The following is a 26,864-nucleotide window of genomic DNA, read 5'->3' on the forward strand; positions in this document are numbered from 1 at the left end:
ACGAGCTCCCCAACGATACCCAATGCTTGTGAATGACTCCTCCTATTAGTCGCTGGAAGGGGTGATATGTATTAACAAATGTCACCCAAGGGCTAACTTGTGTTGCCCAGGGTCTGTTAGAGAATACAGGGGAAGTAACATTGGGGGGATAACCTCTTGCCAAATTTTTTTTCTCCATTATTAGATGCCATATAGTACGTTGTGTGGAATCTGAAACAATACGTCGTACCCTCGTGTGCTGTGATAAGGGAAGGGAGTTCTTCATATGTTTGGGGTGACAGATCTTAAAATCTAGTAAGCTAGTTCTGTCAGTACTTTCGGTATATAAGTCAGTGCTGATAAGACCCGCGGATGAGACCAAAATTAATGTATCGAGAAAAGTAATATGATACGCAAGATGATGTAGACTGTTTCTTCAGACTTTATGATGACATTTCGACTTTATATAGACTTAACTGCACCATACATTTCTTATTGTTACTCTGATTTCCTCAGATTATCATTGTGACTACTCCCTGTTGTCACACTTTATTCATATATGGACTGTCAAATCACCCTAAAGGTATGCATTACATACAGTGGCATAATAATTACACCTATGGTATATTTACATTGCCTTACTTTCATTGTATATCATGGCAGATCTAGGTGCAGATTCCATATGCTAACAGCCATATTCAATAGTCCCTCCATAGTGGTAAACACACGGCCCGGGGTCACACGATTATACCAGGTATGTGAACCACTATACTCATATCATCTTCCATTTTTTTTCTCAATGAATACTCACAGCCATACATTTTCCTTGTAGGAATGCTCCTTTGGTACATGTTGGCAAGGATTCCCTTACATAATTGAATCAGAAGCATTTTCCTTTATACTATATGTCGTGCGCATTTATACGCCGATGTGTTACGGTTGCTGTGGCACTGGAGACTATGTTCGGATTTCTTGCTACTGCACATGTGCAAGCACTGGAGACTAAGTCCTATCTTGGAGCCATTGCACATGTGCGGGTGACATCATCGCTGACACGAGGTCACATGTCTCTGACACCTTCTAAGCTGATTGGCCGCTGGTTATGTGCTTGTGACACGTGGTCACATGTCTCTGACACCTTCTATGCCGATTGGTCGCTGGTCATGTGCTTGTGACTCTTTGCTCGGTGATAGGCCAGCGTGACATCATTGCTGTCATTCTGGCAGCGGATTGGCTCGGGTGTACTCCATCTTGGATGAGGCACAGAGTCTATATAAGACCCTGACGCACGCCACCCGGAGCTCAGTCCTCTTGGTTCATGCATGAGAGTAGACGCTCTGTGCAGGTCCTTCTAGGCATCTCTCTGTCTATGCTAGGTGAGCGCTACCGGCAGGGTAGCGTTCTTATACCTTACAGCTTCGGCTGCGGTCCGTATATTTACATCTAAGGGGAGCGGACATAGGCAGGTGCCTGAGGCACATGGTCCTGCTGGGCCTTGTGATTCTACTCGTAGGTGGACGTTGCCGCTAGGGTAACGTTCCTTATACTGCGCCTGGCAGTTGTTCGTATCCTCGCACACTAGTGGAGCGAACGCAGGTAGGAGCTTTGTGTGGCTTACGCTGCTGTCAGTCTCCTGGCACCGCTAGAGGAACGGACCTAGGTAGGTGCCATTTCACACTCACTGCTTTTGTCTCTGTGACCATTAACAGAGACCATACCACACACCCTCCAAGTAAGGGAGGAATTGCTTTATTTTCTAATTATATTCCTCTGAGTTTAACAGAGGTATTGTACTCTGCACTTGTGCTATTACTATTTACAGTGGCCCACTTATATACCCCTTATCCTCTGCCATAGTCTGCAGTAGAGTCTTTGCACAGTGGACCCTGACTGTCTAATATTCCTTTGGGTTTTATTATCCGACAGCCCCCCGTAACACGATGACTGCGGGAGCATTTTGCAGTGAACTTACTTTTTTTGTTCATCTAATAATTGATAAAAGGTATGGATATTCAGCTTTTTTATCATTTTCAAATACACTTATTTGATGTAATCTTTTGAGTTTTGCCTTCTAAATATATCATTACTAATAGGGATGAGCGAATGTATTTGCCACTATTCGGTATCCGGCGGATAATGGGGTATTCGACGTAGTCGGTATCCGACGGTTAATATAGTATTCACTCCAATACTTTCATTTTCATTTCTGGTCTTCCTGGCGCCTTTTTCCAGCTAATGAACACATCTGACATTACTTGCCCTCACAGTAACGCCGCAGCCATCTTTTGTTGTGGTGTTACTGTGATTGAACTGGCCACAAAGCGTCATAGGGGCTATATAAGGCTGCCGCCATTTTGTGCACGCATTAATTTTTGAGCAGCGGGTGTAGCTAGACTGTACTGTGTGCGGGACAGCGTTTATACAGCGAACTAATAATAGTCCTTGTAAGGGATGAACACAGTGTCCACTAGCTGCTACCAGCTGTGTAAATCGTAGACCCAGGTATAGGGACAGTGTTAGTGCATTGATTAGTTACGTGAGAGCCGTTCCTGTTTTAAACTGGCCAAAAAAAAATCCACTTATTAGTGCTGCATACGGTCTGTTACTGCAGTGTGTGATATAGGGAGAGCTTATTCACAGGCAGGGAGAGATTTAAAGCTGCTACTAATAGAGATGAGCGATGTTCGAGGTTCGCCAATTTCACGTTTGAGTGATTTTGGGGGATGCTCGAGATCGAACTCTAGCTTTTTGCTAAAAGCTCGATGTGATGACATGGACTCTCATGGGTTAAAGTTTCTTAAAATTCAGCCAGACAGGATTATAGATTGTTTATAGACAATAGGGAGAAGTCCCTCATTGTTTCTACAAGACTCATGTAATTGTGTTGGCCACTGAAAGCCAGACGTATTGTTCTCCAGACTCTTTTCCAGTAACCATTGTATTGTAGTTGTGTATTGATAATGTAATTACCTTAGTAGCCATTGTCTAGTCGGTGACTTGCCGACTCCATGTAGATATAGAGTCTTTCTATGCACATCATTTAAATGAACATTATCCATGCAGCTTGAAATTCATCCAATGGGAGAAGCAATCTTGTCCAACCAATCGATGAGGACGCAGTGTATCCTACGGGAAGGTTATGGCTATAAAAGGGACTTCTTTAAGCCACCAGGGGGATGAAGGTTGATGGATGCTGATGGATCCAGTCTAAGCTCTTTGGAGCTGACTAGAGGATCAGGATATCTTATGGCTTCAATCTAGGGGCTCCGGTTCCGGTTGGAGACCATATCCACAGTCTAGGGATTTCGACTCCGGCTGCCAGGATTGTAACATCATACCAGGACTACCTAAGGAGGACACTCAGGTTGGGACAGTTCAGTCACCTGTTACAGACTTTGCAGACCTCACACAGCTTCCTAAATCTGGCGTTATTCTAGTCACGGTGGGTGCCCGCCAAAAGCGGGGTGCTGCTGGATTGGAGTGAGTAGCCCTGGAACCTGTGAGGCATGGGCATTCTAAATCCCTGGTGAGCCAGCGGAAGGATGAGACTCTGTTGCCTGTTACATTTGTGTGTTTTGCTGGTTATGTGTTATGTGCCGTTAATTGTTTGGAGATCCAATAAAGTCTAATTATTGTGGTTCCCTCACCCTGTGTTGTCTGAGTAGTGTTACGCCCACGGTTAAGGAAGCCGGCGTTCAGTTGGGATGAGCCCTGAGCCACGCGGTCTTTCCAAAGGCGGCGGGTTTTAGTGGATGAGAGCACCCACTGAGCCCCGTGTCTCCACAATTGGTGGCAGCAGTGGGATACTACTCAGCCTGGTTTACCCAAGGGAGCTGCAGCGGACTGGTGTTTTCAGACACCGTCCAGGGCTCAACAACCAGGGAGGCACATAAGCATACCCAGCAGGCCATAGGGGAGGTATTCAGGTTTCAGACGCTGCCATGTCCAACCCCACCAGCTCAGCCATGGGACAAGGACAAGAGAGGAGTTACGACCGCTGTAGTAAATGGATGCTACAGGATCTGTGCCAGAGGCGAAAGATTATTTACTGGAACGCTGAGACTCGGTCAGCCTTGATCCAGAAATTAGTCCGTTGGGATGCCCAGAATCATGCAGAGGACGATGAGGATCCTGCCGATATTGACCCAGAGGATTTAAACTATGTGCCACATCATGGATCTAGTGACAATCGGGAATCAACTTTGTCCAAAATGGCCCAAGCCACAGCGTTGTTGGATGCATTGGGGCCTAGATCCTCAAGAGAAGAGTGGGCATATGTTCTGGAATATGTTTATGGGATTCCAGCTGCAGTACTGCTAACACCAGCCGGTCGAGAAGGATGGTCCCGCTACCCAGCATAAGCTGCGCCAAAACAAAGGACTACAAACCGGGCCTGTGACTCGCCCAATCTATGGCGCTGTTATACATGTGGGCGCAATGGACATATAGATAAAGATTGTCTCCAAAACCGAGGCCGCATGCTTGGAGCCCGTCTGCCCCTCCAACCAGTCAACATATGCCGAGATGAACCAACGAGACCTCAGGAATGCTACTCCCAAGAAACACCAATAGCTGAGGAAGTGGTTTATCCAGTCCACACCCTACGGCAGGCCGGACACCGTACACCAGCCAACCTCCATCCCCACATCCAGACGGTAAAGGTCGGTGATATACAGGCTCAGGGACTTCGAGACATTGGATCTTCTATCACTCTGGTAAGCCCAGTTATTGTTTCCCCAGAAGACCCTTTACCAGATTCCCAATTATCCATCTCCCTGGCTGAGGGCCAGCGCTCAGACGTCCCTCTGGCATGTGAGCAGTTGGACCTAAGGACCGACCAGGGAGAGGTTGAGGTGGAGCTTGTGGACAGCCTCCCCACACCTGGTATTTTGGGGACCAACCAGGAAGTGATCGATGTGGGGATTGTGAACAGCCTCCCCATACCTGACATTGTAGAGACTGACCAGAGCAAGGCTGATGTGGAGCTTATGGACACCGTCCCCACACCAGTTACTTTGGGGTCTGACCAGGAAGAGGTCCATATGGAGTTTATGGACAGCCTCCCCACACCTGTGGTTTCGGGGACTAGCCAGGAGGAAGTTGAAGTGGGGTTCATAGATGGCCCCACCAAGCCTGTTGTTTCGGATACCACTCAAAGGGAAGTGAAAGTGGGGCTTGTGAATTACCTGCTCACACCAGTCATTTTGGAGAATGATCTAGGAAAAGGACTATCCAGTCAGTTTGAAGCAGCCATCACCCACCTCCAAGCCAAGCAGGACCCTGATGTGGATCTTTCTAACATCTTTTCCAGGGATGGTTTGCATTCCCGGTCTCCATCATCCACTTCTGAGCCAAGAACTCTGAGTAAGCCTAACCAGACTGTGGCTATTGACTGGGGGAGGATTGATAGTGGGAGATTTGTGCAGGCCCAACTCATGGACCCCACCTTAGTGCTTGTCCACAATATGGCTGCTTAACTTGGGGGAGGTAATCAGGGGGAGGTGTATAGATGCAAGCCTCTGTTGCTGACCTCACCATTAAAAAGGACAATGCCGTCAAGAGGAGAAGGATGATTGGAAGCCTATCATGTCTGGCTAATATTAAGAAGGGGGAGGAATGTGACGACATGGACTCTCATGGGTTAAAGTTTCTTAAAATTCAGCCAGACAGGATTATAGATTGTTTATAGACGGGGGAGAAGTCCCTCATTGTTTCTACAAGACTCATGTAATTGTGTTGGCCACTGAAAGCCAGATGTATTGTTCTCCAAACTCTTTTCCAGTAACCATTGTATTGTAGTTGTGTATTGATAATGTAATTACCTTAGTAGCCATTGTCTAGTCGGTGACTTTCCGACTCCATGTAGATACACTGAGTCTTTCTATGCACATCATTTAAATGAACATTATCCATGCAGCTTGAAATTCATCCAATGGGAGAAGCAATCTTGTCCAACCAATCGTTGAGGACGCAGTGTATCCTAAGGGAAGGTTATGGCTATAAAAGGGACTTCTTTAAGCCACCAGGGGGATGAAGGTTGATGGATGCTGATGGATCCAGTCTAAGCTCTTTAGAGCTGACTAGAGGATCAGGATATCTTATGGCTTCAATCTAGGGGCTCCGGTTCCAGTTGGAGACCATATCCACAGTCTAGGGATTTCGACTCCGGATGCCAGGATTGTAACATCATACCAGGACTACCTGAGGAGGACACACAGGTTGGGACAGTTCAGTCACCTGTTACAGACTTTGCAGACCTCACACAGCTTCCTAAATCTGGCGTTATTCTAGTCACGGTGGGTGCCCGCCAAAAGCGGGGTGCTGATGGATTGGAGTGAGTAGCCCTGGAACCTGTGAGGCATGGACATTCTAAATCCCTGGTGAGCCAGCAGAAGGGTGAGACTGTTGCCTGTTACATTTGTGTGTTTTGCTGGTTATGTGTTATGTGCCGTTAATTGTTTGGGGATCCAATAAAGTCTAATTATTGTGGTTCCCTCACCCTGTGTTGTCTGAGTAGTGTTATGCCCACGGTTAAGGAGGCCGGCGTTCAGTTGGGATGAGCCCTGAGCCACGTGGTCTTTCTAAAGGCGGCGGGTTTTAGTGGACGAGAGCACCCACTGAACCCCGTGTCTCCACACTCGACAGTTCAAGTTACGTTGTTCGAGAACGACTCGATCACCAAAAGCAGGGCTCTTTACAGCTACAGTGTGCAGGGAGCCATCGCTGGCAGCCTGCGTAAGCTGGGAACCAAGATAAATATCGGGTAACCAAGCAAAGCGCTTTGCTTGGTAACCTGATATTTACCCTGGTTACGTGTGCAGGGAGCCGATACTTCCCCGCTGGGCTCCGCCCCCTCCGGCACGCGGCATGTACACACACAAGCACTCACCAGTCCCCAGCCATGCAGTCCCCGGCACTGACGTCCTCAGCGCCACATGGCCCTGCTAGGCTCCCCCCACTTCGCACTACACCTCCCGCACACATGGCCCCGCTAGGCTCCACCCACTGCACACTCCGCCGCCCGCACACATGGCCCCTCTAGGCTCCACCCACTTCACACTCCGCCGCCCACACACATGGCCCCGCTAGGCTCCACCCACCTCGCACTCCGCACACATGGCCCCGCTCGGCTTACCTGCGGTGATGAAGTCCTGCCCTCCCGACCTCAGCACTGTCACTGACCTCCATGGCTGCCGCTTCACATTTCCTCTCTCTGCCGACCCGAGACTGTGACTAGCGGTGACGTCTCAGGCTCCCGCGATACTTGGCTGTGAAGGCAACGGTCATTGAAGTCAGTGACAGCTCTGCTATCAGCAGTGCAGGAGATAGTCACCGCAGGTAATGTACCTCGCTCCTGACAGCAGCACTCGTCATGCCCTGCAGTGACCTGGGCTGACCTATTGATGTTAGCTCAGGTCACTGCATTGCTCTCCCCGCCAATGGGGATTATTCTGTTCTTCATTGACTGGGACAGTGACTATGGTATGGATAGTCATGGGAACCACTTGGATTACAGCAGACCTGGATTTGTTTTTCTTTCTAATAAATTGGTGAAAGAGGGAATGTGTTGGAGTGTTTTTTCAAATAAAAATGTGTTTGTCGTCCATTTTTTTTTTTATTACTGACTGGGTTGGTGATGTCGGGTATCTGATAGATGCCTGACCTTACGAACCCCAGGGCTTGATGCCAGGTGACATTACACATCTGGTATTAACCCCATATATTACCCCGTTTGCCACCGCACCAGGGTAACGGGATGAGCTGGGTTGAAGCACCAGGATTGGCGCATCTAATGGATGCGCCACTTCTGGGGTGGCTGCGGCCTGCTTTTTTTAGGCTTGGGAGAGTCCAGTAACCATGGACATCTCTAGTCTGAGAATATCAGACCCTAGCTGTCCGCTTTACCTTGGCTAATGATCCAATTTTGGGGGGACCCCCATGTGTTTTATTTATTTATTTAATTTAAAATAACAGCGTGGAGTGCCCTCAGTTTTGGATTACAAGCCAAGGTGAAGCTGCCAGCTGTGGTCTGCAGGCTGCAGCCATCTGCTTTACCCTAGCTGGCTATCAAAAATAGGGGGAACCCCACGTCATTTTTTTTTTTAAATTTATTTTTTTTGGTAAATACAAGGCTAAGCACCCCTTAGTGCCATATGAAAGGCACGAAAGGGTGCAAAATTACAAAATCCAAGAGAGTGTGACATTATGTGTCTTTCTGCCATTATAATGACAGAAGTGACTGATATGAAGTGTACAAGCACAAGAAAATCACCAGAGCGCTCTACGCTGTGAAAAGCAGTAGAAAATGGCACTGGAGTGAACATGTAACTGCCTCATGTAGGTTGAAGCTATGGATCCTGGGTAAATGTATGTATTTTCCCTCCAAAAAACAAAACGGAAGGCACACGGATGACATACGGACAGTCTACGGAACAGAAACTGATGCACCTGTGAAAAAAACGGACCGTTTTATGCGGACTGCAAAAACGGATCAGTCGTGTGAATGAAGCCTTATTCTGATCTGCCTTTTATAAACAGCAGGCAGAAATAAGTGAATAGCGGCCCCCAGTGTCAGAAAATCTCTAGGGTCTCAGGGGGTCGCTGAGACCCTGGAGATCATGATTCAGGCCAGTTTATCTGGTCCCTGCTCATGTGATCACCGGTATACACCATATACCGATGATCACGTTACAGTAAATGACAGAGCCGGTAAAATATTATTTATCTCCCATCTGGCATGAACAAACATGTCAGATGGGAGATAAATATCCTCCCCACTCCCCTCCGGTCCCCCGGTGTTGCCAAAGGGCCCCCCCCCCGACCCACTCACGAAAATCCAAGATGGCCACACGCACAGCAGCGTGCCGGCCGCATTCGCCCTACTCCTCTGACTTCTGTCGCATGTGCCATGACACATGCGACAGAAAACTCCTCCCCAGGCCCTGCCAGGTCACCCCCTATAATGCCACCGATGTTCCCCGGTGTCCCACGGTACCTGTGCAGTGTTGATCCCCCGTGGCACCCTCCTTCACAATAGACGCTGTCGCATGCACAGAGCGGCTGTCAGCTCAGCTTCCTGTGTTCAGACACAGTGAGTGGTGGTAACCATACATCTGGAAGCTACTGCAATGCCCTGCTCATGAGGTAAGGAACATAGTTGATCATGAGAGCTATATACTACATTTCCAATTGGAGGTATTTGATTTTATAGTTGCCCTGCTGAACGAGTACCAAACATGAGAGTCCGTTATACGCCACAAGAAAACATGTCTAAATAGCGAGCTCTGTTTAGTATTCATTCAGCTGGATAACTGGACTTAAAGGGGTATTACATCTCCAAGATCCTATCCCCAATATACTGTATAGCAGGTGGAATAGCAATAATATCAGCAAATACCAATATTTGGAAATGTAGAATAGTTCTCCTGAGTAGTCATGCCCTTACCTAATGAGCAGGGCATTGCATCTTTGGTAGCAACAGTTGCAACATGGACTCTGCTGCTGCGGACCCGGGGAGAGTGGGTGCAGATTCATTGCACCCACACTCCTCACATGAAGGGTCTGCACTCCTAGAAAATGGGGGATACGTTCCCTGAGTGTGTCCCCCCCCATATTCTAGACGGTCCAGAGTCATCGTGGGACCCCTTTATTTTTTTTCCTTACAATAAATTGGTGAAAGAGGGATTGTTTTGGGGAGTGTTTTTTCAAATATATTTTTTGTCTTTTTTTTGTTAGTACTGACAGTTTGTGATGTCGGGTATCTGATAGACGCCATGACATCCCAAACTGCTGGGCTTGCTGTCAGGTGACCTTACAGCTAGTATCAACCCCATTTATTACCCCGTTTGCCACAGCACCAGGGCACGGGATGAGCTGGGGTGAAGCGCCAGGATTGGCGCATCTAGTGGATGCGCCACTTCTGGGGTGCCTGCGGCCTGCTATTTTTAGGCTGTGAAGGGCCAATAACTATGGACCTTCCCACACTGAGAATACCAGACCACAGCTGTCTGCTTTACTTTGGCTGGTGATCCAATTTGGGGGGGACCCTACTTTTTTTTTTATAATTATTAAGATTTATAAAATAAATTATAAAAAAAGAGCCTGGGGTGACCTCCACATTGGATCCCCAACCACGGCAAAGCTGCCAACTGTGGTTTATCCCTCCACGATGCATGGCCTTCTGTCTTCTTACTCCTTCAACACATGCAGCTCTGCTTCATCAGCAGCACTGCATGGGAGAAAGACGCTGCTCCCCGTGCAGGCTTTTCACTCCGTGAGTGATCAGTGCTGCTGGCTGTTATCGGTAATGTCCCCGCTGACAGACGGGTTGCCATAGCAACGGTGCTCCGATCACGTGATTCCCGGTGCCACTGAGGCTGTTAGCGGTGACGTCACCGCTAACAGGCGCGTTGCTATGGCAACGGTGATCTCCGTTATTTACCGGCTGTGTCAGCCAGTCAATAATGGAACAGGGAAGCAGAACGGGGATTCGATCGTGTGCCAGAGCATGTCACCAGTACACGGCGATACACAAACGTGCACCGTGTACTGGAGAGATACAATGACAGGACCTAGCATGACGTCCAAGCCATGTGACCAGTCTGTAGCCAATGAGATAATAGACACGTGACTGGTCACATGCTATTTTGACGTCACGATAGGTCCTGTCATCACTGCTGGTTACCGGGAGGATGCAGCGATTATCCAATGGAAAAGCTGCGGGAGACAGAGTGCAGGATGGATCGCCGGGACAGGTGTTATGGCAATGTTTATTAACTGTTTGTGTACATTTATAATGTGTTTTTGTGTGTTTGTGATTGCCTCCCATTGTTTCCTATCGGGTTCGAGAGTGCGACGAATGGTTCGTCGTGCGAGGCACCGTTCGGCGAACCGAACCGAACTCTAGGGGGGGTGGCTCATCTCTAGCTACTAATAATCAACAATCTCAGCACTGCTACATCCCTTGTGTCTGTTATACTAGGAATAGGTATTACAACTTGCAAAAAGAGGTCCCAAAATTGTAAAAACAACGGGTTAAGGTGTAATGTGGTGCCTGTCAGCTCCATTCATACCAGCTCAGTTGCATCTTTGTGTTGGCTTCATAGCGTACATAAACTCCATAGTACCCTACTGCTAAAAAAAAAAAAAAAAAGTGTAAGTTTAAAAAAATAAAATTGCTGTCAGAGCCTGTAGTTCTGTCTGAAGCCAAATACCATAGATAGAACAGATAGTGGCCTGCTGCAACACAGTGTCTTAGTGTTACCAAATTTTTATTAATACTCTGTCAGTGGCACTATTTCTGCCTGAAGGCCAGTACCTTCCTATAAGCAAACTAGCATAATTTTGGGGGCTTCATATCTTACAGAACTTAGAGAGTGGCCTGCTCTTACTAAAACACAGTGAGTGCCAAAAACCAATACTAAAATAAAAAGTGTTGTCAAACCCGGTTTTCTTTTGGGCTGAAAGTCATTCACAACATCTTTGTCGACTCTTCCAAGTGGTAGTTTGTCCAATAAAGGTACCTTGCAGATTTTAGACTTACAGAAACAGCTATCGTGAGAAACTATTAACACAAGTTTAACAACCCGGCATCAGTGTTGTTCCACTGACTGTAGAAAAGGTCATGTTACAGTATTCACCTTCAAATAATCAAACAAAAAAAATGGGAAAAAGAGTGGGTAAAGGCCGTGGTAGTGACAGTGGTAGTAGCCAAAGCAGTGTGATCGAGCCAAAGAAAAAGGTTCCTGCTTTATCTACCTCTGCCTTCCTTTCCCAATTTTCTTGTCCACGTGGGAAAGCACTCTTGTGCCCTGAACAGAGAGAACAGGTAAAGAGTTGGCTAGCAGAAAATGCCTCCAGTTACTTGTCGAGTAGCAAATCCCAAGGGTCCACACAGACAGACTTGAGTAGCCTAGAGGCTGGCCCATTGAATCCTCAGCCTGGTCCTCCAACACAACATCAGTATTCTAAGGAAACATATGACACCAAAGCAGGTTACTCGGAAGAACAGTTTACGGGACCCTTTGACCTTTCTTGCCTTTTACCGCACAACACCACCAACGCCGCTAAGGCCGTGGTGTGCAGTGATGCACAGATCTTTGAGCACCCAAGTCCAGAAGAAAGCCATGTTGTTGGCCGTGACATGCTGGGCAATCAGGTGGAAGTGTTGAAGGATGATGAGACACAGTTGCCCTCAGGTCAGCCTGAAACCTCCATTCCCGAAGATGTTGACCTTCATGAATTTGAAGCCGACCAGGTTGATGAGGTGACTGATCCAACATGGACAGGTGGCATGGATTGCGAGATCAGCAGTGCAGAGGAGCATGTGCCAATAGAATGCAAAAAGGCTGTAAGACATAGGGTTTCGAGCACTGCCAGAGGTCAATCAACTGTGCACATGACACCACCACCTGTGGCATCTCAGAGTCCAAGGGTCCGTGCACCAACTGTGCCATCTCAGAGTCCAAGGGTCCGTGGTGCGATTGTGATTCGGACCAAGCGGTTGCCACTTGTCAAATCTGTCAGACCAAGCTTGGCAGAGGCAAAAATACTTCCGGCTTGGGCACCTCCAGCATGAGAAACCATATGTTAGCCAAGCACACCACTAGGTGGTTGACATCTCTATGTGAAAAGCACGATTTCCAGACTCAAAACTCTGCCACTTCCCCTGGGCTGCCTGCTTCCCAAACTGGTGTGCAAGAAGGTGGCGCTGATGCCTCCTTCTCCCAACCTGATGTTGGCCAAACTCAATCATCAATGACCACATCCAATTCGGTGTCTCAGCGTTCCGTTCAGTTGTCCATACCACAGACCTTCAAAAAGAAGCGAAAATACCCCGTTACGCACCCAAGGGCAGAAACCATAACTGCACAAATTGCACTGATAGCCCTTGAGATGTTGCCGTATCGGCTTGTGGGAACAGAGGCTTTCCGCGTGTTAGAAACTGAATTTATTAAACTCCTTGGCATGTTATGCCCTGTTGCAAATCCTACCAATTTTTTTAAAAAAATAGCTGTTGGGAGCTGTTGGAAGTACCTTGTGATGCTGTGCTCCATGGTGTCTGAACCATTTCCCCTTGGAGAAACTGAATTTTTTTAAATCCTCGGTGTTAGCTAGTGGAATAAGCCTGAGTTTCAGAGTAAAAAACTGCTACTTCCACGGTGCTGCATGCTTCACATGATGATGTGATGATGCCTCCAGCTCCCAACCTGCTTTTGGTCAGATGCAATCATCATCAACAACATCACCTTTGATGTCCCAGCGTGGCGTTCATTTGTCCATAAAACATACATTTCTGAATCATTTGATTAGAATTTGAATAGAGGGTCACTGGATCCGGTGGTGTTGGTGGAGGAGGAGGGCAAGGCCAACATCAAAATGGCCACATTGGCAATAGCACTGTAAAGTGTTATGGAGTACGTATTCCAACTTTCACACTAATGTTATAGGGAATGCAGAAAACTACAAATGACTGCCATCCCTCCCCAATGTATGTTACAAGGCCCACCTGAGAGCCCTAAGAAGTCTGAGATTTGAGGACAGCCAGTGGCCCTTCCAACATTTGAGCAGAGGGCCACTGGAGCCGGTGGTGCTGGTGGAGGAGGAGGGGGCAAGGTCAACATCCCAACGGGCACATTGTAGCTGACCTTTTAAAGTACTGTCAAATATGTCCCAAAAAAGGAGGTGTGAGATAGACACCAATATAATGTATGTTACAGCTCTTTCTAATCAAAAAAGAAGGAAAAATGTAAAAAACGAAACATGTGAACATATGGGTTTTTTTGGGAGGTCGGGGCTTGATTTGACGTTTTATTACAGTGATTAGGCACTAAAAACTGTTTCTTAGCAATTTCCCCTCTTTTACTTCGGTTTGAGAGCTGTTCTGGTGACTACGTAAACACCGCGTGCTGCTCTGAGCACGTTATTCAAAGACGCCAGAATTGCAGTGAGGCACCTTCTACGGGCTGTGCCAATACTGTTTCAGCCTTTTCATCAGTCACCACAGGTCACCGACAGGTCAGACATAAAATTATTCTGGTTTCCCAGACTTACATTGGGTGTCGAATATTCGCGAATACTCGAATAGCGGATATTTGTCGAATCGAATAATAGGGTATTCAATCATCCCTAAATACTAACCCATAATGGCTTTTTTTATATAGTACATGTTCAGTGCATTCATTTGATTTTCCTTTTGTTCCTTAGGCAGACAATTGTCCGCCAAGACTGGTGAAACGAAAACCAATAAATCAATTTGTTTCATTTACTTTTTGTAGGTATACAATATTGTATCTTCTTTTACTATATACTTGTGTTTTTCCAATTATGTGAAGTTTTTTCTGCAATATTCTTGTTTGTTAAAATAATGTTTTTTATGTGCACATTAGGATTGTGATATATTCTTTATATTTTGCCGATCCAGACTACCTTGAAAAAGACCAATGCTTTGGCCGAAATGTTGGTAGTAAAAACAATATTTTTCTGTTAATTTTTCTTCTATCACAATAAAATTTCACCAACAGATTTCACCATTTTTCATTTTTTTCTTGTATGAGTGCCGAAGTTATCTTCCTCTTCTTGGTTATTATATTTACTTCAGAGCACCACTAATATCACGGTAGTGCCAGGTTTATTCTTTTTTATGAATTCTTCCTCTTCAGTCTGGGCCAGGATCCAACTCAATAAGATTTTGTGCATCGGTGCAGTTGCTTTCCTCCTCTTCAAAGTTAGAGTAAAACTTCGGCACTCAAAGTGAAAACGAGAAAAGGTTTTTCTTTCCAGGGATGCCTTTTTATTTTTGTCTGATCAAAAAGAAAAAAAAATGTAGGACATGTTGTTCAATCAACATTTCGGCTAGTAGCCTTTTTCCAAGATTAACATGTCTGTACGTGAACATAACAATACAGAGTATTAGAATAATGTTACTTCACAATATTTTACAATACTCAGATATATAAACAATGAATAAAAATATACAAGGTGTCAATACTCAAACAGCTGTCCTTGGGTTTGATGTATATATGCAAAATACGAAAGAGAATGTGGAATACTATATACACATATACAGTACAGACCAAAAGTTTGGACACATCTTTTAATTCAAAGAGTTTTCTTTATTTTCATGACTCTGAAAATTGTAGATTCACATTGAAGGCATCAAAACTATGAATTAACACATGTGGAATGAAATACTGAACAAAAAAGTGTGAAACAACTGAAAATATATGTCTTATATTCTAGGGTCTTCAAAGTAGACACTTTTTGCTTTGATTACTGCTTTGCACACTCTTGGCATTCTCTTGATGAGCTTCAAGAGGTAGTCACTGGAAATGGTCTTCCAACAGTCTTGAAGGAGTTACCAGGGATGCTTAGCACTTGTTGGCCATTTTGCTTTCACTCTGCGGTACAGTATATATAATGCACACAATATATAGTTGTATAAAAATAAATAAATAATTAAAAAAAAATAACCTAGCGCTCCGCGGTATTTTTTATTTTTAGCGCACATAAAGCAGATGGCTAGGGGCTGCCACCCCCATCTGCCTGGCTTTACCTTGGCTGGCAATCAAAATACAGGGAAACCCATTTTTTTTTTTGTTATATAAAAAAAATGTGTGGGCTCCCACTGCATTTTCTATTGCTAGCCAAGGGTAATCCAAGCAGCTACTGGCTGCTGTCCCACACTCCTTGGTGTTACCTTCATTGGCAATGGAAAATCCAGAAAAGCCCCCTTTTATTTATTAAAAAGTTTTTTGCCAAAAATAAATAAATAAAAAAAAAAAAGACGTGGGCTTCGCCATATTTTTGTACATCTAGGCAGCGGGGGATTGGAATCCGCAGTGCATGGTGGACCAAGCTGTCTGCCCCCCCTCCCCGCTGCGAATTGCAGTCCGCAGCCACCCCAGAAAATGGCGCTTTCATAGAGGTGCCATCATCTGGCGCTGTATCCAATGGCGATATTTACAAAATGATCGGATGAGTCACCCCGATCCAGACCATTGGGGGGGGAATCACCCATCAATAGTAATAACGTATTCTCACACCTAATAGGGGATTTATGTTTGCTTATTAGGTCTCGGATATGCTGTGTGTTTTCACCTACCCGATGTGTAGTCTGGCTGTGTGCAGGGAGCAGGGAGCAGACACTGGCAGCGTGAGAGTGGCGGACGCTGGTAACGAAGGTAAATATCAGGTAACCAAGGAAAGGGCTTCTTGGTTACCCGATGTTTACCGTGGTAACCAGCGTCCGCAGAAGCAGTCTCCCTGCTCACTGCACATTCAGTTGTTGCTCTCTCGCTGTCACACACAACAATGTGTGCTTCACAGCGGGAGAGCAACAACTAAAAAATGGTCCAGGACATTCAGCAACAACCAGCGATCTCACAGCAGGGACCAGGTTGTTGCTGGATGTCACACACCGCAACATCGCTAGCAACATCGCTGTTACGTCACAAAAGTCGTGCCTCAGCAGCGATGTTGCTAGCGATGCTGCTTAGTGTGACTTGGCCTTTAGTAATCAAGTTTATAAGGGCCCGGGATATGTCCCTGTCAATTGGGCAGTATGTAGAGCGATCACTAAGCTGTTGGCGTATCTCTGAAACATAATAGGATTTGTCAAGGACAACAATAGCACCCCCTTTGTCCGCGGGTTTGATCACAATCTGCTTATTGTTACCTAGATTTCTTATGGCCCTTGTTTCCTCAGGTGATAGATTATGTTTAATGTGTAGAGACCCTTTCCTAATGTCACTAGTGATATTGTCAATATTGGTTTTAACCAAGGAAATATAAGTCTCTATGGGATGGTACTGGCGTGGTGGGTTGAAAGTACTTTTAGGGGTACTTTACACACTGCGACATCACTGCTGATATATCATTGGGATCACGTCGTTCGTGACGCATATCCGGCGCCGGTAGCGACATCACAGCGCGTAAAACAAATGAGAGACGATCAATGAGTGCAAAAACGTGCAAAATCAATGCTCGTTGACACGTCTCTCATTTCCATAATATTGGTGCTGCGGCAGGTACGATTTTGTTTGTCGTTCCAGCGGCACCACACATTGCTATGTGTGACACCGCAGGAACGACGAACATCTCTTTACCTGCGTCCACCGGAAAAGGAGGAAGGAAGGAGGTGGGCGGCATGTTCCGGCCACTCATTTGCTCCCCTCCTTTTCTATTGGGTGGCGGTTCAGTGACGCTGTTGTGACGCTGAACGAACCGCCCCCTTAGAAAGGAGGCGGTTCGCCAGTCACAGCGACGTCGCAGAGCAGGTATGTGCGTGTGACGCTGCCGTAGCGATAATGTTCGCTACGGCAGCGATCACCACATATCGTGCCACAGACGGGGGCGGGTGCTAGCGATGTCGCAGCGTGTAAAGCCCGATTAGTCCTAAGCTCCAAAGATCTAAGTTGGAAGGAGGTGTTAGATGTGGGGGGGTACAGAGGGATTTTCATCAGGCTTCTTGAAATGAAGACATAGCCTCAGATTTCTATAGAACCTGTTCAGTTCTTGTTCTAATTGGTGGGTATTGAATGATGGTGTGGGACAGAAGGAGAGCCCCTTTTGTAAGATCTGTATCTCTGTCTGTCGGGGATAGATAGTGTGAAGAGATATTAAAGACCAGTGGGGGCCTACCTGTGACCATCTCTGTATTCGATCCGTAGTCTCTGTTTTCTCTTGCTCCTCTGTCATCCTCGGGGGATGTGTTTCTGACCTTGTCCTAAAAAATTAGGAGTACGGTGAAAGCCTTGTTCATTGTCGGAACTTGTAGCAGAAGAGTATTGATGGTAATTGGTGGATCACCTGAAAAAATCTGTAGCTCGCCATCAGTATACTTGATTACGTTGATAGTCCACCTGATCCTTGACAAACTTGGCCTTTTTACGGAGCTTGATGGTTTTCCTATACTCAGTTAACGTGTCCTTGGTTCTAGTGTGGATATTGTTCCACTCTTCGGTTGGTATGGTGTAAAGGCCGCTTTACACGCAACAACATCGCTAACGAGATATCGCTGGGGTCACTGAATTCGTGACGCACATCCGGCCTAGTTAGCGACGTCATTGCGTGCGACACCTACGAGCGACCACTAATGATCAAAAATACTCATTTAATCGTTGATCGTTGACACGTCGTTCATTTTCCAAATATCGTTGCTAGTGCTGGATTCAGGTTGTTCGTCGTTCCTTAGGCAGCACACATCGCTACGTGTGACACCCCGGGAACGACGAACAACAATGTACCTGCGTCTTGCCAGCAACAAGGTCGGCAGGTCGCTAGTGCGGCTGGTCTCCGCCCCTCCGCTTCTATTGGCGGGCCACTGTGTGACGTCGCTGTGACGGCGCACAAACCTCCCCCTTAAAAAAGGGGTTGTTTGCCGCCCACAGCGACATCGCTAGGAAGGTAAGTATGTGTGATGCGTCCTAGCGATATTGTGCGCCACGGGCAGCGATTTGCCTGTGACGCACAAACGACGGGGACGGGTGCTTTCACGAGCGCCACGCTAGCGATGTCACTGCGTGTAAAGCAGCCTTTACTCAATTGTTCCTCTATTGCAGTGATTTTCTTGTTGACTTCAGATATTTCTTTCTGTAAAAAAAAAAAAATCAGTGGTAAGGAGAATAATGTCCATAGAACACTTGTTAATGATACTTTCGTATCTAGAGCAATAGTCAGTATTATTACTAAAGAGTGTAGGTCGTAATTGAACCCTGAGACCTCGAGCTATTCTTTGAACCCTGTTATATTCAGCCAATGTAGCACAATGTAATTCTAATGCTGTGGCTTTCTTTAATTTTTTTTCATAGTCCCTGGACTTCGTTTCTTCCGTCAGAATTTTTAGAAAAGTGTTAGTAGAAGGTGCCTTGGATAGAATTGCTGTTGTTTCCTTCTCATTGTATGAAAAAGTCTAAAAAGACATAAGGAAAAAAAATACTGAGTATAGACATGTGCCCAGACAAAAATAAGCAATGTCCAAGAGAGTAGGTCTGGCTCCCTGTGTAAATACAGTGCCTACAAGTAGTATTCAACCCCCTGCAGATTTAGCAGGTTTACACATTCGGAATTAACTTGGCATTGTGACAGTTGGACTGTAGATCAGCCTGGAAGTGTGAAATGCACTGCAGCAAAAAAGAATGTTATTTCTTTTTTTATTTTTTTTAAATTGTGAAAAGTTTATTCAGAGGGTCATTTATTATTCAACCCCTCAAACCACCAGAATTCTGTTTGGTTCCCCTAAAGTACTAAGAAGTATTTCAGGCACAAAGAACAATGAGCTTCACATGTTTGGATTAATTATCTCTTTTTCCAGCCTTTTCTGACTAATTAAGACCCTCCCCAAACTTGTGAACAGCACTCAAACTTGGTCAACATGGGAAAGACAAAAGGAGCATTCCAAGGCCATCAGAGACAAGATCGTGGAGGGTCACAAGGATGGCAAGGGGTACAAAACCCTTTCCAAGGAGTTGGGCCTACCTGTCTCCACTGTTGGGAGCATCATCCGGAAGTGGAAGGCTTATGGAATTACTGTTAGGCTTCCACGGCCTGGACAGCCTTTGAAAGTTTCCACCCGTGCCGAGGCCAGGCTTGTCCGAAGAGTCAAGGCTAACCCAAGGACAACAAGAAAGGAGCTACGGGAAGATCTCATGGCAGTGGGGACATTGGTTTCAGTCAATACCATAAGTTATGTACTCCACCGCAATGGTCTCCGTTCCAGACGAGCCCGTAAGGTACCTTTACTTTCAAAGCGTCATGTCAAGGCTCGTCTACAGTTTGCTCATGATCACTTGGAGGACTCTGAGACAGACTGGTTCAAGGTTCTCTGCTCTGATGAGACCAAGATCGAGATCTTTGGTGCCAACCACACACGTGACGTTTGGAGACTGGATGGCACTGCATACGACCCCAAGAATACCATCCCTATAGTCAAGCATGGTGGTGGCAGCATCATGCTGTGGGGCTGTTTCTCAGTCAAGGGGCCTGGCCATCTGGTCCGCATCCATGGGAAGATGGATAGCACGGCCTACCTGGAGATTTTGGCCAAGAACCTCCGCTCCTCCATCAAGGATCTTAAGATGGGTCGTCATTTCATCTTCCAACAAGACAACGACCCAAAGCACACAGCCAAGAAAACCAAGGCCTGGTTCAAGAGGGAAAAAATCAAGGTGTTGCAGTGGCCTAGTCAGTCTCCTGACCTTAACCGAATTGAAAACTTGTGGAAGGAGCTCAAGATTAAAGTCCACATGAGACACCCAAAGAACCTAGATAACTTGGAGAAGATCTGCATGGAGGAGTGGGCCAAGATAACTCCAGAGACCTGTGCCGGCCTGATCAGGTCTTATAAAAGACGATTATTAGCTGTAATTGCAAACAAGGGTTATTCCACAAAATATTAAACCTAGGGGTTGAATAATAATTGACCCACACTTTTATGTTGAAAATGTATTAAAATTTAACTGAGCAACATAACTTGTTGGTTTGTAAGATTTATGCATCTGTTAATAAATCCTGCTCTTGTTTGAAGTTTGCAGGCTCTGACCTATTTGCATCTGATCAAACCTGCTAAATCTGCAGGGGGTTGAATACTACTTGTAGGCACTGTATGTAAAATGGTGTTCAGAAGTCAAGAAATGGGGTACACAAAGTTAGAGTAAAACTTTGGCACTCAAAGTGAAAACGAGAAAAGGTTTTTCTTTCTAAAGATGCTTTTTTATTTTTGTGTGATCAAAAAGAAAAAAAATGTAAATGTTATTTAGTTAAAATGTTATTTATCCATGTTATTTATTAATTACCAACACTGAGATCAGATTATATATGCACATATCTGCTACGTATTATATTGCCTGCAATTTCATTGGTTTCACTGCTGCATATACTCATGTCTTTCTCTTTGGAGGAGTCAAGCCATCTGGAAACAATCTCCCTGGCAGCGATCACTGCATCTTCTACTCCCTCTGATGACCTCATAGTCTCACCGTTTCATACACTAGCATTTAGCGCGTCAGCACATGCGCAGTTGCGCAACTGCAACTGCGCATGTGTGACGCCCTGGCCTATCAGGTCATCACAGGGTATTGTGCAATCTGTCCTTCTGTGCAATATCCACCTCCTCCTTGGTTACGGGTCCCCAACTTATGGTGTTGCCAAAACCAGCTAATCAAAATCCTAGGAACACTCTGCACCACACCCACCAGACACACCAGTGGACGGCCTGAGTGGAATAGGGTCGCCCACTTGGGAGGTTGGTAAGGGTAGGTCAGGAGTGTCAGGAGTAGGTCAGTGAAGTGTAGGAAGCAAAGGAGAGAGGAGGTCAGGTGCCGGACTCCTTGGAAGTAACTAGGTGGCAGACGGTAGTCTGGGCCTAGTAGGAGCTGGACCCCCGGTCACAGGGGATCGTGACAAGGGGCACGGAGCAGTCAAGGAGGACAGCCAGCGGCCTTGTACCATCACCGGGCTGGGACCAGGGCACGACGGGGTACATGGACCTTAGGTCAGGGAGTAGCTTCAGGCAACCTGACAATTTACCCGATGAGGATGGAGCCTTCAAGATCCTCTCTCCATTCGCTCTAAAATCGGGGTACTAGTGCAACAAGGGGGATAGGACTTTCCACAAAAACGGTCCAGAAAATCCCAAGTGTGAACCCTGAGAGCAAGCTCCCACAGTTAGCCATGCTGGGGAGTGGGACCTGACTAGTTTTACACTACAGGGGCCAACTAGCAAGAGAACTTAGTGCCAAGTGAAAGATTACAGATCATCAGGAAACACCAGTGGGAACGGAACCCAAACTAGCTCTCCTCAGCGGCAGCGGTGTCCAGAACTTTCGTTTACCAAGTTGTCGGTGTCAGCTTTATGGACTGAGTGAGTATGCAAGTGACCCTTCACTCCCCATGGCACTCCCCGAACACCATCACCGAGTCCCGGGGTATTCCCCCTACCCATGGAGGGTTCTAACACCTGGCTGCCCCACTCAATTGCCCCGGGTACTCCCAGCTGCAGTGGTGGTACTCCACCTTACCAAACACCATGGGTGGCATCACGAACTTCAAATATACCATCCCCTGAAAATACCCCCTTTATTTGAGTGGCCGCACGACCCCCAGGTCCGGACGCCCCTTGAGCTACCGCGGATCTGGATCCGAGCAGCCTGGCTGCTGATGTGGGGGCGGCACACATGCGCCGGCGTGCTTCCACTTGTGTTCCACAACCCGGAAGTAACATGGCCACCATCATTCACATATCACTACCGCTCACTATAATAGCGGCATCTGCACCTCTCCAGCAGTGCTGCCACCACTGCTTTTCCGGACATTATTAAGTAACATTATTCTAATACTCTGTATGGTTATGTTCATATACCGACATGTTAATCTTGGAAAAGGCTACTAGCCAAAACGTTGATTGAACAACATGTCCTACATTTTTTCCTTTTTGATCGTGCAAAAATAAAAAAGCATCTTTGGAAAGAAAAACCTTTTCCCATTTTCACTTTGAGTGCCGAAGTTTTACTCTAACTTTGAAGAGGAGGAAAGCAACTGCACCGATGCACAAAATCTTAGCGAGTTGGATCCTGGCAAAGACAAAGTAGGGTTCCAGAAAGAAGAGGAGTAAGACAACATAGATTCTGATGATGAAGTTTTAGCTCAAACTTTGTGTGAAGCCAGAGTGACGCAGCTGTGTAGCTCAGCAGATAAGTAGGAGGAAGCTGAGGAGGTTACATTGGCAATTCTCAAATGGAGTCTTCATTCATACGTGTATGCAAAGGCCGCAACACTGTCAAGCTTAGGTGTAAATGAGTCACTCCAAGTCTGATTATGTCTTTACAGTGTACATGAAAAAGATACCCTTTCTTTCCATCTCACACAAAGATATTTTTGTCTGTAGTGCCAGTCTTCTGGGAGCAAGAAGCCTACACCAATCACTGTTGCATGTCTTCCTTTTTCAAATTCTAATGCCGCACCACAGCATGTGTGTTGCATGGACCGTACCTCCTCGCTCTTTTAAAACCCTATGGGGAGGGGTCCAATTGATGCTATTGTACTGCTGACTGCCAGAAAGGTTTTTAATTCTCAACTCTCTAAGCAGGGCCGTATTTTGCTTTCCTGCTGCCCTAGGCAATATAAGTGATCGCGCCCCTTACTGACAACGTAAAACTATGAGTCTGTGCATCAGACATCTGTGTAAGGCCGATCTACTCAGTAACACACTTGTAGACTTGCTAAACGCTAAAAAAAATGAAGATCTGCACTTGCTGAGTAGCACAATACAATTTCAATTTTAAAAAATATGGCAGTGTTTCCCAACCTGTCCTCCGCCTGAAAAACTCAAAGGATGTGTAAAGGCCATGGTGTGCACATACCCTTTAGATATAGTAGTTAAGGTGCTCATACACAGACTACAATTGGCCGAACCCAGAGATAGACAGTATTGTCCGACAGTCTGCTTGTCAGGGAGATGAGGACCCAGCAGGTCGTATTTTGGAGATCAGACACCACCAGAGATGTCTGGTAGCGTCTGTCTCATAGAAAACATGAGCACTCACCAAAGTGAGTGCTCCTCTGTATGGGAGAGTCAGGTAGATAGCTGCCAGATGAATGATGAGACAGCTGTCTATAGTGTATGGGAGAATCAGGGAGACAGCTGCCAGCCGAATGATGGGGCTGCTGTCTAGAGTGTATGGGAGAGTCAGGAAATAGCTGCCAACTGAGTGATGGGACACCTGTCTATAGTGTATGGGGGCTTTATTCAAATACTCGTTTGGCTGACGTATGGACTCAAACAGCTATATATTTAGTCTGGCACACTGACCCTATAATGATCTACTATCAAGTCTAATTAAATATTGCTACATCTACATGACTACATCCCCAGATCCAACCGCAAATCATGATAACATTACCAGAGCCACCATCTGTACACAGCTACATCATCATAACCAACTGAAGTCACTACTAGAGATGAGCGATGTTCGAGGTTCACCAATTTCATGTTCGAGTGATTTTGGGGGCTGTTCGAGACTTTCGACGAACTCAAGCTTTTTGCTAAAAGCTCAAAGTTCGACTTACGTTCAAGAACGGTTTGATCAACAAAAAGCCTAGCTAGTTACTAGCTGGCTTTTCACTCTAATAGTGTGAGTCACTGTGAATCACGCTATTATCAAAATTCAGCGTATAGTGTGCGGGGGGACGGGGTTTAGATCAGTGCTGCTGCTGAGTACTGAGAGAATGCCGATCGCCATTTTTTTTCCCTAACTGCGTGTACAGTGGGGCGGGCCAGGCTGTCAGCAAATCACAGAGACACACACTGCAAAGTGGATTTTTGCCAGACAAGCAAAGGCATGTGTCATAGGCTGTGCATGTGTCACATGTCCTTGCCTTATAAGACACGGCCATTTTCCCCGTCGCCACCATTATGTCTCTGCTGTGTGAGGGTGACAGTCACCGCTCCCGCTGCTGCTGCTGTGTGCGCTATAGAGATACAGTGCAATCTACACAGCTGTGAGGACATAGGGATATATTCTGAGTTATAAGCCATATTCCTATAGTCGCCATCTTGTCAAGGTACTCAGGCCTAAGGAAGCTTCAATCAGTATGCTAATTAACTTGAGGAAATTGTCTGTGTGACCAAAAGGCAATTTCTTATGATATGGAAATTAGGTGAGCTATTTAGGCCTGAGAACAAAAAGGGAAAGGAAGACCCCCCTCTGTCACTGAAGAAGAAGTTTCTAATTAATTAAGGGGCCTCCTGTACACCTGAGACAGACAGGCACCAGGAATACATGTGTAATATCTCGTGCTTCCTGTAAATATGTCAAGCAGAAATATATGGCATCCCAGCATGCTGACAATTCCAGCACATGTTTTATATAGGTGTGGGACCTCGGTAGGTATCCCAAACTTGATATGGGCCAGTGAGGTACCAGCAGACTACTCATGTGTCCTATTATTGTGAAGGTAATATCATAACTGTAAAAATGAGAGCATTGGCATCCGCCTACGACATTCCCAGGCAAAGTTATGGCCAATAATCACTTTGGGATATTATTTTAGACTCTTAAGCCAGGGGTGAGATCACCAAAAGAGGAGGAGACATGGATTGTAGCCAGTTTGATAAAGGCAATGCGGCCATGTTCTGGTTTGTCTTTACTCGGGGGTGTGGTGTACTGTACACCTGTGAGAAAGTCCATGAAACCCTGGTCGAACGGCGCCCCCCCTGTAGCCAGACGCACAAGGTAACTGCATGATCTGTATGCCTGATTGTGATCCACAACTTACCTGTAAATGTAATCTGACCTATTGATATATTGTAGTTTCTAGTGTGCCTTAGGCCGATTAAAATATATAATTTAATCTTGGGCTCTTTTGTTATCCGAGTCCTGAATCCCACGTCTGTGTGCTCGGCATAATAGTTATCGTAATTGATTGGTGGCAGAGAGTTTATGCCAAGGATCATTGTGGGCCAACCAGTGAGATTTGGAGAGGTTTAGATATATTCCGTCCGCAGAGGTCGGGGGAATATATACCTTACTCTCACCGGGAATCCTTCAATCATCGGCATAGTAGAATAGCGGCCTCCTTGCTTATCGTTAGGCAATTCCATAATTGGCCTGACTAAGAGGGGCGCTAGAGAGCACGTCACGTGCTCGGTCTGTCAGGTGGTGAAAAGGAGGGGTGTAACTTCCACTTCCTACCCCCCAATCGTGACATATTGGTGGCCAGCGGTGGGATCGAGATAATAGTGTGTGAGTGTGAGACCCATACTCCCAGACACTAAAGACTGCCAGTAGCAGCTGTGGCTGCTGGGGTCTTAAGTCCAGCTCAACACTAGAGTGTCAGAGTGCAGATACTAATGATAAGGATAACTGTGGAGAAAAAGGCGCAAAATAGGGTCTTACCCGGTATGACACGTGGGGGCAAGTGTGGGTTAGTACACTCACCTGAAAGGGTTGTGCAAGTCACAACCCCTATGAAGTCACGTAGTAACTCTGGAAGGCAGCGGTCCCGCAGTATAGATGTATTCCAAAGAGGTAGAGCAGAAAGCAGGTTTCGAACAAATAAAAAAAATGAATGAAAAAATAAAGAAAGAAAGAATTTACTGACAAACATCTGGATTCTTTGTGGTTTGGCGCGGATTTTGAAACCTGCTTTCTGCTCTACCTTTTTAGAGTGCAGATACTGTAAGGTGTGTGGGTGCATCAGGTGTCAGTTCTGTGTCAGTGACCAAAGTCTGCAAGAATAGCTGATGGCACCAGGAGCAGAGCTATGCAACTGGCCAATGCTAAGGCAGGAGCCGAAGAGGGGGAGGACGGTGTTGTGCGCAGCGATGAGGAGGTTGTCCACGAGTCCTCCAGGAGCCCGACGCCAGAGAGCCGCTCTGCAGAGGACATTGCACAACCTGGCAATGATGGACAAGACGAGGAGGAGCTCACCCAAAGGTCCTCAGGGAGCCAGATGCCAGTCCTCCACCCTTCAGCGGGTCCGCTCATCACCTGGCTCTGCAGCGTGCCGCAGATCACCACTTGCCAATCCTCTCAGCCTGAGAGGTTCAGAGGCCCTCCTTCAAGCTGCTGTGGCCCGTCTTACAGCTGGTGACCAGAACACCTACCAGATACTCATAGCAGAGCATGGGCGTCTGGCAGCGCGGGAGGCTGCTGAGAGACAGGCAGGGTGTGAGGCTGCGGAGCGACAGGCAGAGCATGTCCACCAGTTGCAGCTAGCTCAGCTCCAGCCCTCATCATCCACCCATGACCATCGAGACACCAAGCTTCCAAAGGTCCATGTTGAGGACTTCCCAGTGCTGGAGAAGGAGGGAGACTTGGACTCTTTTCTGACGGCCTTTGAACGGACTTGCCTGCAGCACCATCTGGACAAGGACCAGTGGGCCAAGT

This window comes from Anomaloglossus baeobatrachus, chromosome 1, assembly GCF_048569485.1.
Source record: "Anomaloglossus baeobatrachus isolate aAnoBae1 chromosome 1, aAnoBae1.hap1, whole genome shotgun sequence".
NCBI classification, from domain to species: domain Eukaryota; kingdom Metazoa; phylum Chordata; class Amphibia; order Anura; family Aromobatidae; genus Anomaloglossus; species Anomaloglossus baeobatrachus.